The sequence below is a fragment of the Myotis daubentonii genome, chromosome 2 (assembly GCF_963259705.1).
Source record: "Myotis daubentonii chromosome 2, mMyoDau2.1, whole genome shotgun sequence".
Taxonomy (NCBI): Eukaryota; Metazoa; Chordata; class Mammalia; order Chiroptera; family Vespertilionidae; genus Myotis; species Myotis daubentonii.
The window spans coordinates 218064519-218079188 of NC_081841.1; the positions used below are offsets into that span (position 1 = coordinate 218064519).

The window sequence follows — 14670 nt, forward strand, 5'->3', positions numbered from 1 at the left end:
CACACACATCTCCTACATTTTTATTTTACCTTCTTTATAAAAAGGTAGTGCATCATTTATCATTTACTCATCATTCTTCCTAGATCTGTACCTTGCACAAAATTGACCATAATTAATGTTGAAATTTAGCTATAATTTACAGATCTATGAGGGAATCAAATTCTTTCATGCTAATTCTGTAAATTTAGATGATTTCAGTGTTTCATTTCTCAGAGCAGATGTATATAGAACATTAGCTAAATTAATAATGAATTAAACAGCCCTAGCCAATTTTGCATCAGCTTTGGACGGAAGTGTCCCGGGTTTGATTCAGTCAAGGGCATGTACCTCAGTTGCAGGCTTGATCCCTGGCCCCTGGAAAGTAATCAATCAATGTGTCTCTCTCACATTGATATCTCTCTCTCTCTCTCTCTCTCTCTCTCTCTCTCTCTTTCTCTCTCTCTCTCTCTGTCTCTCTCTCTCTCCCCCCCCTCCTCCCACTCTCTCTAAAAATCAATGGAAAAATGTCATCCAGTGAGGATAAACAACAACAGGAAATAATGGGTTTAACAACCCTATGATATGTTGGAACAATTAATACAACTTCAAACAGGCTGTGTCTTTTCATACATTTGGGATGACTCTGCACAATGATGTAATAAAAACTTTTGACTAAATATATCTATGGGCAACATCTTGTGTTTCTGAGTTATTCCTACTAGTTGCTACTGACTGAATTGGTTTCAACAGAGCCCCCGGGAGTGTACGTTCCAACTTCACAATCCCAGTTTCCATCCCAGATTTACCAGGTCCGGGTCTCTGAACGGAGGGCCCGGGGAACCGCATGGGATTTTAGCTCCTGTCATTATCCATTGGCCACTGCACTGTAAGACAACCGGATAGTTATGTTATGAAAGAATCCATCTGGTTAAGAGAAATAAATTTTTTTTCAAAATTGTTGATTTGAGTGTGTGACTGAGGGTTCAGTTTTGAGAAACTTTAAATTCATGCACTTGTATCCAGTCATCTCTTTTAGAAGAAAAGAACAAAAGCAATTTATTTTTTATGTGTTTTTGGGGTTTGGGGGGCTATTGTTCAAATTCAGCGGAGGTTAGTTAATGTGGAGCTGCTTTGAAAACAATCAAAAAAGTATTAATGTGATTCACAGTTTTATTTCCATTTTCTAAATGTAAGCTCTGTTTCTCCTTGCTGTTTAATTTTCGGGCGCTCTGCAACGAACAATAACATTTCTGAAAATATTAAAATTCAGCTTTCCCAACATCACCAGGCATGAAAGAACAAGGCAACCTTGAAGTTCTATCTCCAACACAATTCTAGCTTGTGGAGCCCTTCTGGAGTCCTTTTCTTGGACAAATTTTGTACGTATGTCACGTTTTGTAAACACAAGTTGACTGCTTCTTCAAATTCAGTATGGTATCCACTATGTTCCCCATCAACAATTTCCTGATATCGAGTCAAACAGCTGCCAAAATATAAAAAGAAGATTTGTGGGTCAGACCTTGCTCGGGGCATGCCTATACCAACTCCATATTTTTACATTATTCAAAAGAAAGATCCTTTCCCCCCTAAATTATGTAAGGTTGCAATGGCATTGTATGTAACATTTTGTAGATTGCCCCTCCCTCCCCCCCTTGTAGAAAATCAAAACCCTATTGATGCTTTAAAAGCACCACATAAAATATTGCCTAACCTGTGAAAATACCTCAAGACGTATGCCTGTGGTTAGTGCACTGTTAGGAATATATGGTATACTCCCAACAATTATCTACCTGCCCTTAATACTAACCAAAGTGGCCCACTAATAATGAAAGTTTTAAATTAGTAATCATTTATGACTTACTTGGGAGGTGCTAGTTTTCTGAAAACAATGTTGCAAGTTTGAAACCGTTTGTCAGGTTCAACCCTAGGTGAAAGTCTTTGTTCTGTTATTTAAATGTCTCTTAAAGACAGTTTTGCCATAAATGATGGCATATATTTCTACCATCCTCCCTTACAATTTAACATCAAACTAAAAATTCCATAAATAACAGATCTGATAGATCATTAAAGCTATATATACGTAAGTATGTGCATATGTGTAAAACAGCAAGATATCTATTACTTTGACATTAAAATATCATTAGGCAGACATCAGTGACAAGTGACACAAAATAAGACTCATTTGATAGTTGCCTTCTAAATGGGTTGCAATATGTTGAAAATCTACTGGTTTCATTCTGTACATATTCTTTGTCTGCTTTTCTGTTCCAATTTCCTTAGTCCCCTTGACCTAGTTGACAAACGCCTTCTTTTCACTTCAGTATAAGCTATTAGCTGATAAAAAAATAAAGTTTCTGTATTACAGGATTAAGCAAAATTTTATGCAAGATTAATTGTAGTTATTGTCATTAAATGTCACATCTGACAAGTCCCAGAGCTGGCTCTCCGGATTTAATGAGAGCAGTGTTCCACTCTTTCATGGTAATTCATCATGCATTCTATTTCTTTTTAAAAATTAGATACTGTCCTTATTATTTTACTGAGGCTTGGCCTGGTGGGGTGAGTCATTTATTTTTGAAGTTTGCCAAAGTTGTAACGATAGAAATCGAGAATGTTTTCTATCTGATACCGAGGTGACTGAAGATAAATAGGTTATACCTGTGTCTGTGCCGTACGCTGTTCTGTCCGACAGAGGAGCAACCTGAACGCATCTCATACTAGTCCATGCAGCGCAAATCAGGCCTGTTCCCACCACAGCGGGGATGCACCTGCAGGGAACTCGCCGGCACCAGGGCTCTTCAGACGTTCGTTGTGTGTGTGTGTGCATGTGTGTATGTGTGTATGTGCATGTGTGTGTATGTGTATGTATGTGTGTGTGTCTGTGTGCGCGCACGCTGTATTTCTGTAAATATCCCAAGTGGAAAGAAAAAAATATTTCATTTTCCCACACTTCTGTAGACTCATAAACCAGCTGGGTTCTGGTAGCAGGGAAGAAAAAATTTCCTTTTTTTTAGAGTGAATGCAAGTCGGTCGTTTTTTACAGAAACATTTCTTGGGGTGATGATGAGCAATGGCAGGTACATGACAGCAGCCTGCTCCCCACGCCCCTTGCTCCCTGCCAAGCTGTCCTTTAGGCTCTTGCTTAGGCGACGCTGTAACTCTCCTCTATCACAGCAGACTCCAGCTGCAGGGGGTTTGGCGTCTGTGGAGGACGAGGTTATTATTGGAGGACGCTGATGAGAGGACGAGAACCAAACGATGAAATGTCTGGATTTTGTTGGGGCCTCCATCACCCCAGCAAGAGACACAGCATGTGCTTCGTGCATCTGGGTGAGTCCCAGCCCACGTATTACCTTCTATTGCTGCTGTAACGTGCCACCACGGACTTGGTGCTTAACATGGCACACCTCCGTTGTCTTACATGCAGGGCGGTCAGCAGTGCAAAGTGGGTATCGCTGGGCTAACATCAAGGTGTGGGCAGGACTGCCTTTCATCCGAGGGCTCCGGGGATAAAGCTGTTTCCTCGCCTTCCCAGCTGCCAGCGGATGCTCTCCCTCTTTGCCTATGGCTCCTTCTCATCTTCACGGATGTCTTACTCCACACCCAGCTCTCCCTCCTCCTCCACCTCCCACATTTAAAGGTATTTAGTGATTCCACTGGGTCCACTCAGATACTCCAGGCACCTTCCATCTCTTAAGGTTAAGTTATTACTAAATGTATTCCATTTGCAACCTTTGTCCCTCCTTGCCATGTGACATAATATACCAGAAGTTCTTGGAATTAGGATATTTACAACATTGGGGAGCCATTATTCTACCTGTTCTATCTTATCAGTAAAATTAGTGCCCTCTAAATGTAGTCTTATCAACATGTTTATTTTTGTGGTACCCTAATTAAATGTAATACTGTCAGGATGTGGTGTAGAGTTGGCCATTCTCCAACATCAAAAATTCTCTTTCTGGTCAAGGAAAACAAAATTCCTATAACTAAACACTGGAAACATTTAACAAATAAAAATGTTGGGGGAGACTCAAAAAAATGCTTTAGGTATCTAAGTACAATTTTAATTATATATTTTGAAATATTATTTTTTTTATAATTTACTGATGGATCATCTCTTTAAAAATATCTCACAGACGTCCACAAAACAGTGGATCATTCTTAACATATAATGTAATGTAGAAGTACAGAAAAAAATCGAATTAAGAGCTTTAAGGATAAACTATATTGTCTCATGTTATAATGAGAGAAAATCCTTTCCTTCATGGTAAACAATATATCAAATACTGAGGTCCTTAAGATTATTAGGGAGATTATGACCTAGAGTTTTGTGATTATAGACTTCATTTTTGTGCAGAAAAGAGTCTATGTCAGTCAGAATTTATATCATCTGGTAAGCACAGATCAGACGTATCAAACTCATTATTCCTCCAATTTAGAGTTGACTTGGTTGAAGTTTACGTGTTTTACATAACTCAAATAAATGAGTAATAAGCCAAGATTTAATGAGTTGATTCACAATACCTCTTTCCCACCCCAGTTTTCTTTCTTTTTTTAAATATGCTTTTTCTTTTAGAAAAAGATTTTTAAAGAGAGAGGAAGGGACAGGGATAGAGAGTTAGAAACATTAATGAGAGAGAAACATCAATTGGTTGCCTCCTGCATGCCATGGGGATCAAACCCACAACCCAGGCATGCATCCTGACTGGGAATCAAACCGGGAACCTCTTGGTTCATGGGCTGATGCTCAACCAATGAGGCACAGAGGCCAGGGCTGGGGCTGGGCCCACCTCAATGTTCTGAAAGCTGTGTCATCTCCACTGGGTAACACACCTTTGCTCACCATCTTCTTCAAAATCAATAAATAAGTAAATAAGTTGTAGCTTTACTGGAGTCTAATCTCATAGCTTTTTTGCCAAGGGAAAGGCAATATGGCTGGGATGAAATGTGGATTCTCTTCTACTTACTCATTAATTGTGTGTTAGTGCAAGGGAAGGGATGATGCCTGTCTGTGTATGCTTCAAGCTTGACTTTTATGAACAATTGAACTTAACAATGTACTTGTTTTTGCTATAATAGTAATAACAACTAAAAAAAAAAACTAGAAAAAAAATGTATCCAGACATTGATTGAAATCATTTCATCTTCTGAATTATTACTATCCACAATGAAATGGTGAAACACAAACTGTTCATTAGTTGAAATGTCTGGCTTCATTAATCAGCTTAAAATTAACACTACAGGTATTAACATGGGTCAGGAGCTATGTACATTATTTGTATATTAAGGGATCTCCTAGAAATTCGATCTTTGTGACAAAATCTCTTTTATTGGATGACCAAGGCTTGCCAAGGCCTCATTAGTGACACACTCTCTGGCCATCTTCTTTGGATCAAAACTCCTTTGGCTCTTTGTGTTTGAGTCTGTGCCTTATAGGTGGGTTGTAGAATTAGCATTTTGAAAACAAACTGCTCTTTCTCAGGTATAGTCCTCACAACCCTGCTGGATGTGAGGTAGACTCATTGATCTCTGTCCACACCACGCGGTTTGTTTATTTCCTTCCTTCAGCTATCAGTGAGAGCTGAAATTACAGAAAAGTGCACCTCATAATCACCAGGTAAAAAGAAGATTTCACTCTAAAAGCTATTAAGGGGCTGCCTTTTCATTTATATTTGTCATCGTGACAATTATAGCATGAACTGTTTCCTTTCCTGGCTGCAGGACTCAAGAGACTGACATGCTAGAAATCAATATATGACAGAGAGCTATTGTCATCAATAATCTCCATGGAGAAAGACCTTTAAGATCACTCCAACCTGGCTCCCCCACTGCCCATAGGCTGCCTGCCCTATGTGCCTGTGACTTTTCCTTCTGGGATTTTATTGCTGCTTTTGTCTTTCTCACAAATCATAGGAAATCCGTATTCCTCAAACCTAAGACTGCTCTCCTCTACACAATTTAGGTCACAAGAATAATTTTTATAGCATGTTTTAGAGCAATTTGTGTCATTAATTTCAGCATGAGATTCAAAAGTACTACTTTAACAACAAACTATTTCATTTAGTGTCCTTTTAAGAAAAAGTTAAAAATCGCTGGAAGATCCAGTGTTATTGGGTGTGACAAAGTAAATGAGTATCTGGCATTAATTTTCATTAGATATGGATAGTTTGCGACATTCAAAACTCTTATTTTAGAGAAATAGTCTCAAGTGAAACTGAAATAGTTCCACAAGTAATTGGATATCAAAAACTTATGAGATAAACTAAGAAAATATACCATTCATAGGTAGTTAGATGGAGAGATGAAATAGTTGTGTTTTTTTTTTAGCTTAAAGTAAAACTCTATTCAGAAAGGTTGAAATGATTGTATGCTAGTTTGAACAGGTAAGAGGTATAAGCAATGATTTGAAAATTCCATTTTGTGAGAAATTGGATCTTCTTATATGTCCTCCATAGTTGGATTCCATTATCCATGTTCTTTCTTTAGACCTGAAAAAAGAAAAGCCAATTGATTTTATTCCCTCCTTTCCCATGTGTAGAAATACTCGTGATCTCTCAGGCAGTTCCTTCTGGAACTTCCCTCCTCCTTCCCCAAGCCAGCCCTAGTGGGTTCACCTTCACAGGCCCTGGGAATAAGATAAGAGATAAGATACATGACTTTTTCCCCACGGAGACTTCTGTATGTTCCTAATATTTAGACATAAGCTAGCATATATTACTATGCACCTGCACATATATGTATACATAGAGACATATATGATTATGCACATTAAAGTCATTTGAATAGAGTTCATTTCCAGGAAAAACAAAAATAAGATAATTGAATGATCCTATTTCACCTTTATCACTGATTATGACAAAGATGCAACCCTCATGCTCCTTCATAGCATCTGAAACAGCACAGCATGCATCTGATGACAGCTACTGGGATTTCAACCACAAGGCTTGGAACACACTAATTTCTTTATAATCCAGTTCTATGACAACTCTGGCAAAGTAGCAGCAGCCTATTATAATTACTACTGCTTTACCCAATCAGAAAAAGAAAAATCTCTACAAATAAAATGTGTGCTGAACATGGTTCACATCCTTATCTCCATGTCAAATGTGTCCACAGAGTCTTGAAGCATATTGAGATATCCATGAATTGAAAAATTTCCTGTTGCTTTTCTCTAGATAAACCATATATATATTAAGTAATCCCTCTCAATATTCCTCATTTTCAAAAACCAATATATGTTTATAATTCTACCTCAACTTTCCCCCATTATGCGCACTAGGTGTGTTTGCCTCCCATACACACACACACACACACACACACACACACACACTAACAATTCAAAATACTTTAGGTGCAGTATTATATGTATTTATATTTTTGACCTATATTTTTTTCTTTCTGTTAATTTGTTATTAAAAAATTAATGATAATTCCAATGTAAATGCCTATTCATGAATGTCAGTGCTTATATAAGACTAGAGGCCGGGTGCATGAATTCGTGCATGGGTGTGGTTTCTCCTGGTGGCCTGCTGGGATTGGGTGGAAACCCACAGTACAACGCCGCCTGCAGCTCCTACCTGCCGCTCCCACTCATCCTGGCCCTACTGTGCCTGCTGTTCATCCCGGCCCCATTGTGCCTGCTGCGTGCTCGTGCCCAATCAGTCCCAATCCTGAGAGGCTTGTGCTGCTACAGCAGCGCTTGCCATCCATGAGCCCTGCATCTGGCACCTTCCCAAGGGGAGTGGCCTGCGGTATCAGGCTGAAACTGGCTCTCTGATATCCCCCAAAGGGTCCCGGATTGCAAGAGGGCACAGGCCAGGCTGAGGGATCCCACCGGTGCATGATCGGGCCAGGGAGGGACCACAGGAGGACTCCAAGGCATGTCTGGCCTGCCTCTCTCAGGCCCTATTGGCTGGACCTCAGCAGCAAGCTAATCTACCAGTTGGAGTATCTGCCCCCTGGCGGTCAGTGCACATCATAGTGAGAGGTTGAGCAGCCTTAGCATATCATTAGCATATTATGCTTTGATTGGTTGTTTGGTTGCTCTGCTCTTTGGTCTATTTGCATATTACCTTTTTATTATATAGGATAGTTATAAATATATCACATTTATTCACTCCCTATTTTAAGGAGAATAATCGACTCATCTACTCTTATTTGAGTGAATTTATCTGATCTCTTGTAAAATTGTTTCGCTTGACCACCATGTGGCGTTATGATGCTGAAATAAATTAAAACATGTCATTATACATGACTCATAACTTCTCTCTTAAAATGGTAATTCACTAGGCATATGTATTAAGTCTTCAAAGCTTCCACCAAACTGTACATAAAAATGCACATTAAACAACCAATGTCAGCTAATAATATGAACAACATAAACTGATGAGCAAAAACAGATCCAGCGACAGAGAAGCATCGATCAGATGCCCAAACCTCAGAGAGAAGGTAGGGGAGGGTGGGGGGAAGGGGGAGAAATCAACCAAAGGACTTGTATGCATGCATATAAACATAACCAATGGACACAGACATCGGGGGGGTTGGGGGGCAATGTGGGGATAAGGACACATATGTAATACCTTAATCAATAAAGAAAAATAAAACCTCCCTAACTCATATGCCCTAAAGCTTATTTCTCCTGTTGCTTCCAATCATTCCACCAAAAAAACAAACAACACACACACACAAAACATTGAAACTTTAATACAGTTAAATCTTTCAATTAATCAGTAGTAATAACATTTGGTATGTATATTTTCATGGGTTTTTCTTACATATATAAAATTGTTAACCATACTTATGTAAATAAATTTTAAATACTCTGTTACTGTACTTAAAATAATCAGTACTTTAAATAACATATTATTTCATATAGAAAATTAATCTACTTAGAAAACCTATTTCTTTAAGAATTAAAATTATCTTGTATTTGGAAATATTTTCTAACAGGGGATCTGGTATAGGTAGATCATTATAAAGCACAAAATGAAATGAAATATTATTTTTCAGATAAGAGAGGACACAATAATTATTTATTATTATCAAATGGATGATTTAATTTACTAGTATGTTCCTAACTTTCAAAATAAGAAACCTTAGTCTATTTGACTTGTACTAGTTAACAGGCTTTTGGGGGAAATAGTATATAGAGTGTTTTCAACTCTATACTAGTATACTCTTTCCCGTCTCCTGTTGTACATGGATATATGGCCTATTTTCAGTCTTTGCCATAACAAATATATATATATATATATATATATATATATATATATATATATATATATATCCTAATACACACTAATACACATTCCTAATTGTATTAGTGCGAATATATAATAGAGATATTTACCCTGGATGTAGTTTTACTACATAAAAGTATAAATTCATGTTCTTTTGCAAAATATTGTCAAATCTTTGGATATAGTTCTCCTATTTTGGGTTTTCTTGAGGAATGTATAAATGTATCCATTTAAAAAATTTTAAAAAGTGCACATTAAACAACCAATGTCAGATAATAATAGCTAAGATTGATTGAGTGTTAAGTATTTTGCTAAGTACTTACAAGATTTTCTAGTATAAAAATTGGCTGTTCAATGAGAGAGAATGAAGAATAAATTAAAGTCCATCAGGGTTAGTTATTGACCTAAAGTCATATAACACACACATGTAATTATAATTTTCATATAAAAAGGTTTAAGTTGCATACACAGATGGATCACAGTCAAACTGATCTGTAAATGGATAAGACATTAACAATTAATATATTAAAAATGTTAGAGGAATGCAAAGATCAAATTATAAAGTAAAAGCTGTATTTCCTCTACCATCCCTAACACCAAATATAACTACTATATATATTTGCAGCACATTATATGAATAGAAGAGATTTTTGCATTTATTTCAGTATGCATGGATTGATTGATTTAACCTTTGAAATAAGTGAGCTGTTAGACTGGGTTTTTATTTTAATATTTTATTTCCTAATTTATAGAATTTAATTTTTTTCTAATTGATTCCTTTGAATCGTTAGATTATAATTTCTAAAATTAGCTAAATGCTCAGATATTGTCCCTACTTCAAAGAATGTTCACTCTCAGTTCTCTCTGTTTAGTTCTTTATATTCTCACTTAGCACAACTTCCACAGTCTCACTAAGGAACTTTGCAATCTCTTCTTAGATACACTGTTCATAGTCTGCAATAATGAGCCCTGTGCATCCTTGATTGCAGACAAGACCTGGCTCTGTTTTGTGTTCATTTGTTTTACACTAATAATGTTTTTTTTCTCCCAATCTCATCATTTCCAGAGGGAAGCAAAAAGTCCAATTCAGTACATCTTAGGGCATGTGTCATTATGCCAGTCTAAGGCTATTTTGCAAACAAACTAACAAAAAGACTTAGTGCTCAATAGGGTGCTGGGATTCCCCTTCACAGCCCAGCAGCCAGTAGAACTGCGAGGTGCTCCTCTCCCAAAGCTGGATTCAGCATGAATGGATGTGGGTCGTCATGGTAGCTGCAATAGGGAATCCTCTTAGCACACTGCTCTGTAGCACGGGGCTTGAAGAGTCGTCATTCATCTGGATTCTGTTTCCAACACTTTAAGAAGTCACATAATTATATGCAGCTAAAGCTACATTGGAGATTTATTGGAAGTACAAGAGCAGATGATAGTTCTCTAAGAAGGATTAGGTTCTTGGAAGAAATCTTTGTAATTAGAGATGGATCTGATAATATGATGATTTTTAAATTTCATTGGCAGGGCCCATTACTCTCATCTGCATGCTCTGTCACAGAGTTGGTGAGTTTATTTCTGCAGTGCTGAATGGGAAAATATATCTTGGGAGAAAATTGTTTGTCTTTGAAAGAACAGCTATTAGTTCAAACGGAAACATCTGGGTAAATGCATGGCAGGAAAGTGCAGGGAAAACAAACGGAAGCGATGAAAGGGGAAGATGCGCCGAGGAACACAGTGGAAGCAGTTGGAGGAGATATTTTGGTAAAGACGTGCACAGGTTAACACCGAACAGTGATTACCTCTTACCCTTTGTTGACAGGAAATAAACAGATAGGCTGTAGGAAGAACCAATTAATTTATTTTTGCTTTTTTTCTCTAATGAGGCAGACCTGCTTGGCAAAAAGAGCATGATGACTGGGAAAGCATGTTAAAACCTTGTCGCTTTAGGTTGAATTTTCACTCTACACGTGCTGGATTCGGGTTTGGCAATCTAAGAGGAGATCCGCGCTCTAATTTCCATGGAAGCTCAAGTTCCAAGATAGCAAAACACAGGGAGTGCTGGAGACACGCCTTCCCAGAGTTCCTCGGTTCCTGGTGCCCTTCGTGATTCAGTAACTTTTTCACAGCGGCCCTGAACCAAAACAAATGCTTAATGATTCTGCTTCTTAAGTAGGTAAATACAAAAAAAAAGTAACGGTAGTAGTTTGTGGGTGTTCAAAGATGCCAGTCTTTTTTCTCGAAAATTAAAAATATCTCCTAGTGTCCCTGGAATTCAGTGCAGCACACCAAGGGGCCCGTTTGGGAAAACAGGACTAAAGTAATTTTGCTCATAAATTTGTATTTAAAATTTGCTTGACAAGAAATTAGGATTTAAAATCTGTTATAACGACATATGATAAAATTTTAGTTACAGAGCAGTTCTTAAAAGTCTTCTCTTTTTTTGCCTAGCCGGCAAGGCTCGACCTGTGAACCAATAGGTCACATTTGGATTCCCAGTCAGGGCACAGGCCTGGGTTGTGGGCTAGATCCCCAGTGTGGGGCGTGCAGGAGGCAGCCGATCAATGATTCTCTCTCATCATTGATGTTTCTATCTCTCTCTCCCTCTCCTTTCTTCTCTGAAATAAATACAAATATGTATATATATTTTAAGTCTTCTCTTTTTTTTCTATACTTACCAGATGCAGGGGGAAAAGCCAGAGAGAGATTCTTGGCCCTTCATTTCTTTCCAGGATGTGTTCCATACTCATCCTCCCTGGACACGCAGAGCTCAAATGAAATTTCTCAAGTTGAGCTTTAATGAAGAAGGATATCACTTGAAAATCCATAGAATTAAACAAAAGTTTTATCTTTACTTCAGAGGAGCACTTATTCAGCGGTTCTCAACCTGTGGGTCGCGACCCCTTTGGCAGTCAAACGACCCTTTCATAGGGGTCGCCTAAGACCATCCTGCATATCAGATATTTACATGACAATTCATAACAGTAGCAACATGACAGTTATGAAGTAGCAACGAAAATAATTTTATGGTTAGGTCACAACATGAGGGAATGTATTTAAAGGGCCAGAAGGTTGAGAACCACTGACTTACATGGTTATGATATAGGCAATGGGAAGTAAGCTTCACATAGTGTGTTGGACTTGCTAAGCATTTCTTTTAACACTATGTACTTTTCCTTTAAGCTGGATGCAACCTCAACACCAGTATTTTTTTTTAAATATATTTTATTGATGGTTTATTTACAGAGAGGAAGGGAGAGGGATAGAGAGTTAGAAACATCAATGCAAGAGAAACATCGATCAGCTGCCTCCTGCACACCCCCTACTGGGGATATGCCCGCAACCAAGGTACATGCCCTTGACCAGAATGGAACCTGGGGCCCTTGAGTCCGCAGGCCGACACTCTATCCTCTGAGCCAAACCGGTTAGGGCTCAACACCAGTATTTTACTCATTAACAATTCAAACTGAACTGAGATCTATGCCAATACCAACATCACAAAATGAAACAGATGGAGGGAGGTTGTGCAAGATCTGCTGTCGTCATTGCCAAAGTACTGCTGATGTTTGTGTCTTTACGTACTGCCTATATCTATCAACATATTCAAATGTGGTGGAAATGCTAGAGAGGCACATGGATAAAGAGATCATTTCTATATATGAATATTATTAACAGTTATTGATCTTTAAGGATTTTAAGTGATAAATGAATGAAACATTGCTAGAGATATTAAAATAGACAACTAACAAATATATGTATAGATCAATGGACAGACTGTGGTAGAGCATATTATAATTTTCATGGCCAAGAAATGTCAGTATGTCATGATATGTGAGAATGTTCATCAAACCCAAACCCCGCCCATTAACTCGCTGTGTGACCTTGGGCATCTTACTCAACCTACCTATTTCTCAATAGCCTCCTGTGTAAAGAGAAGATCATAATACACTTAACGCTTCAGACTATTAGAAAGATTAAATTAGTAGATATATGTAAAAATGTATATCAGTGTCTGCCAATGAGTAAGTGCCACAGAAGCATTAGTTATTAACATTATTTTTTTTATTCACTTAAAAAAAGATTAATAAAGATTATGCATAAAATGCCAAAGATATAGAAGTGAATACTGTACTTACCCTAATTTTAGAAAATAAATAAAATTATATATTTATTAATTTATATCTTTTTTGCATTTCTTCTTTTATTTTTTATTCAAAACACTATATACATATATATTATAGCAATCTACACTAATAAAAGAGAAAAATGGTAATTGGCATACAACGATACCCTTTTCATTGGCTAATCAGGGCTATATGCAAATTAACTGCCAACTATGATTGGCAGTTAACTGCCAACTAAGATTGGCAGTTAACTGCCAACAAGATGGCGGTTAATTTGCATATGTAGGCACAATGCAGGGAGGCGAAAGGGAAAGCAGGAAGAAGCCCCCTGCCACTGACAGTGATCGGAAACCCAGGGGGGAACTAAGAGCTGGGGGCCAGGGCAAAGGCGGCCCTGGGGCCGCCTTTGCCCTGCCCCTCAGCCATGATCGGAGAATCAGGCGCCTTTGCCACCCTGGCCAGTGATAGCAGGAAGTAGGGGTGGAGCCAGCGATGGGAGCTGGGCACGGTCGAAGCTGGCAGTCCCAGGAGCTAGGGGTCCCTTGCCTGGGCCTAAAGCGGAGCCCACGATCGCGGGGCCGCTGCAGCTGCGGGTCCCCGCTGCCTGAGCCAGACGCCTAGGCCAGAGGCGTTAGGCATGGGCAGGGGTGGAGCCTGCAACCACGGGGAGCTGGGGGTCCCCTTCCCAGGCCTGACACCTTTGCCGGAGGCCTCAGGCCTGGTCAAGGGGCCGATCCAGTGATTGGTGATCGGAGGGTGATGAGGGTCAACTCCTCTGGCCGAGGCATCAGGCCTGGGCGGGGGGCTGAGCTGGGGATTGGGGGGATATGATGGTCCCCTTGCCCAGGCCTGAAGCCTGGGTCAGAGGCGTCAGGCTTGGGCGGGGGGTGGAGCAAGCGATCAGAGGGAGATGGGGGTCCCCTGCCCAGGCATGATTCCTGGGCCAGAGGCCTCAGGCCGGGGCGGGGGCCAGAGCCAGTGATCGGGGGGAGATGGGGGTCCCCTGTCCAAGCCTGACACCTCTGGCGGAGGCGTCAGGCCTGGGCAAGGGGCCGATCAGGTGATCAGAGGGTGATGGGGGTCTACGCCTCTGGCTGAGGCATCAGGCCTGGGCAAAGGGCAGAGCCAGCAATCAGAGGGGTCTGGGGGTCCCCTGGCCAGGGTCAACTCCTCTGGCCCAGGCATCAGGCCTGTGCTGGGGGCAGAACCAGTGATGGGGGGAAATGAGGGTCCCCTGCCCAGGCCTGACACCTCTGTCAGAGGCGTCAGGCCTGGGCAAGGGGGCGATCCTGCGATTGGAGGGTGATGGGGGTCAACGCCTCAGGGCTTTCAGTATG

At 39.7% G+C, this 14670-nt stretch overlaps 1 non-coding gene across 1 annotated transcript; it reads right to left on the reverse strand.

The window, feature by feature from the left end:
* Positions 1-6528: 6528 nt before the first annotated feature.
* On the reverse strand, positions 6529-6652 carry LOC132228968 (small nucleolar RNA SNORD22). Its single transcript, XR_009451557.1, has one exon. It is a non-coding gene; the product is annotated as a small nucleolar RNA SNORD22 (small nucleolar RNA).
* Between the last annotated feature and the right edge of the window lie 8018 nt (positions 6653-14670).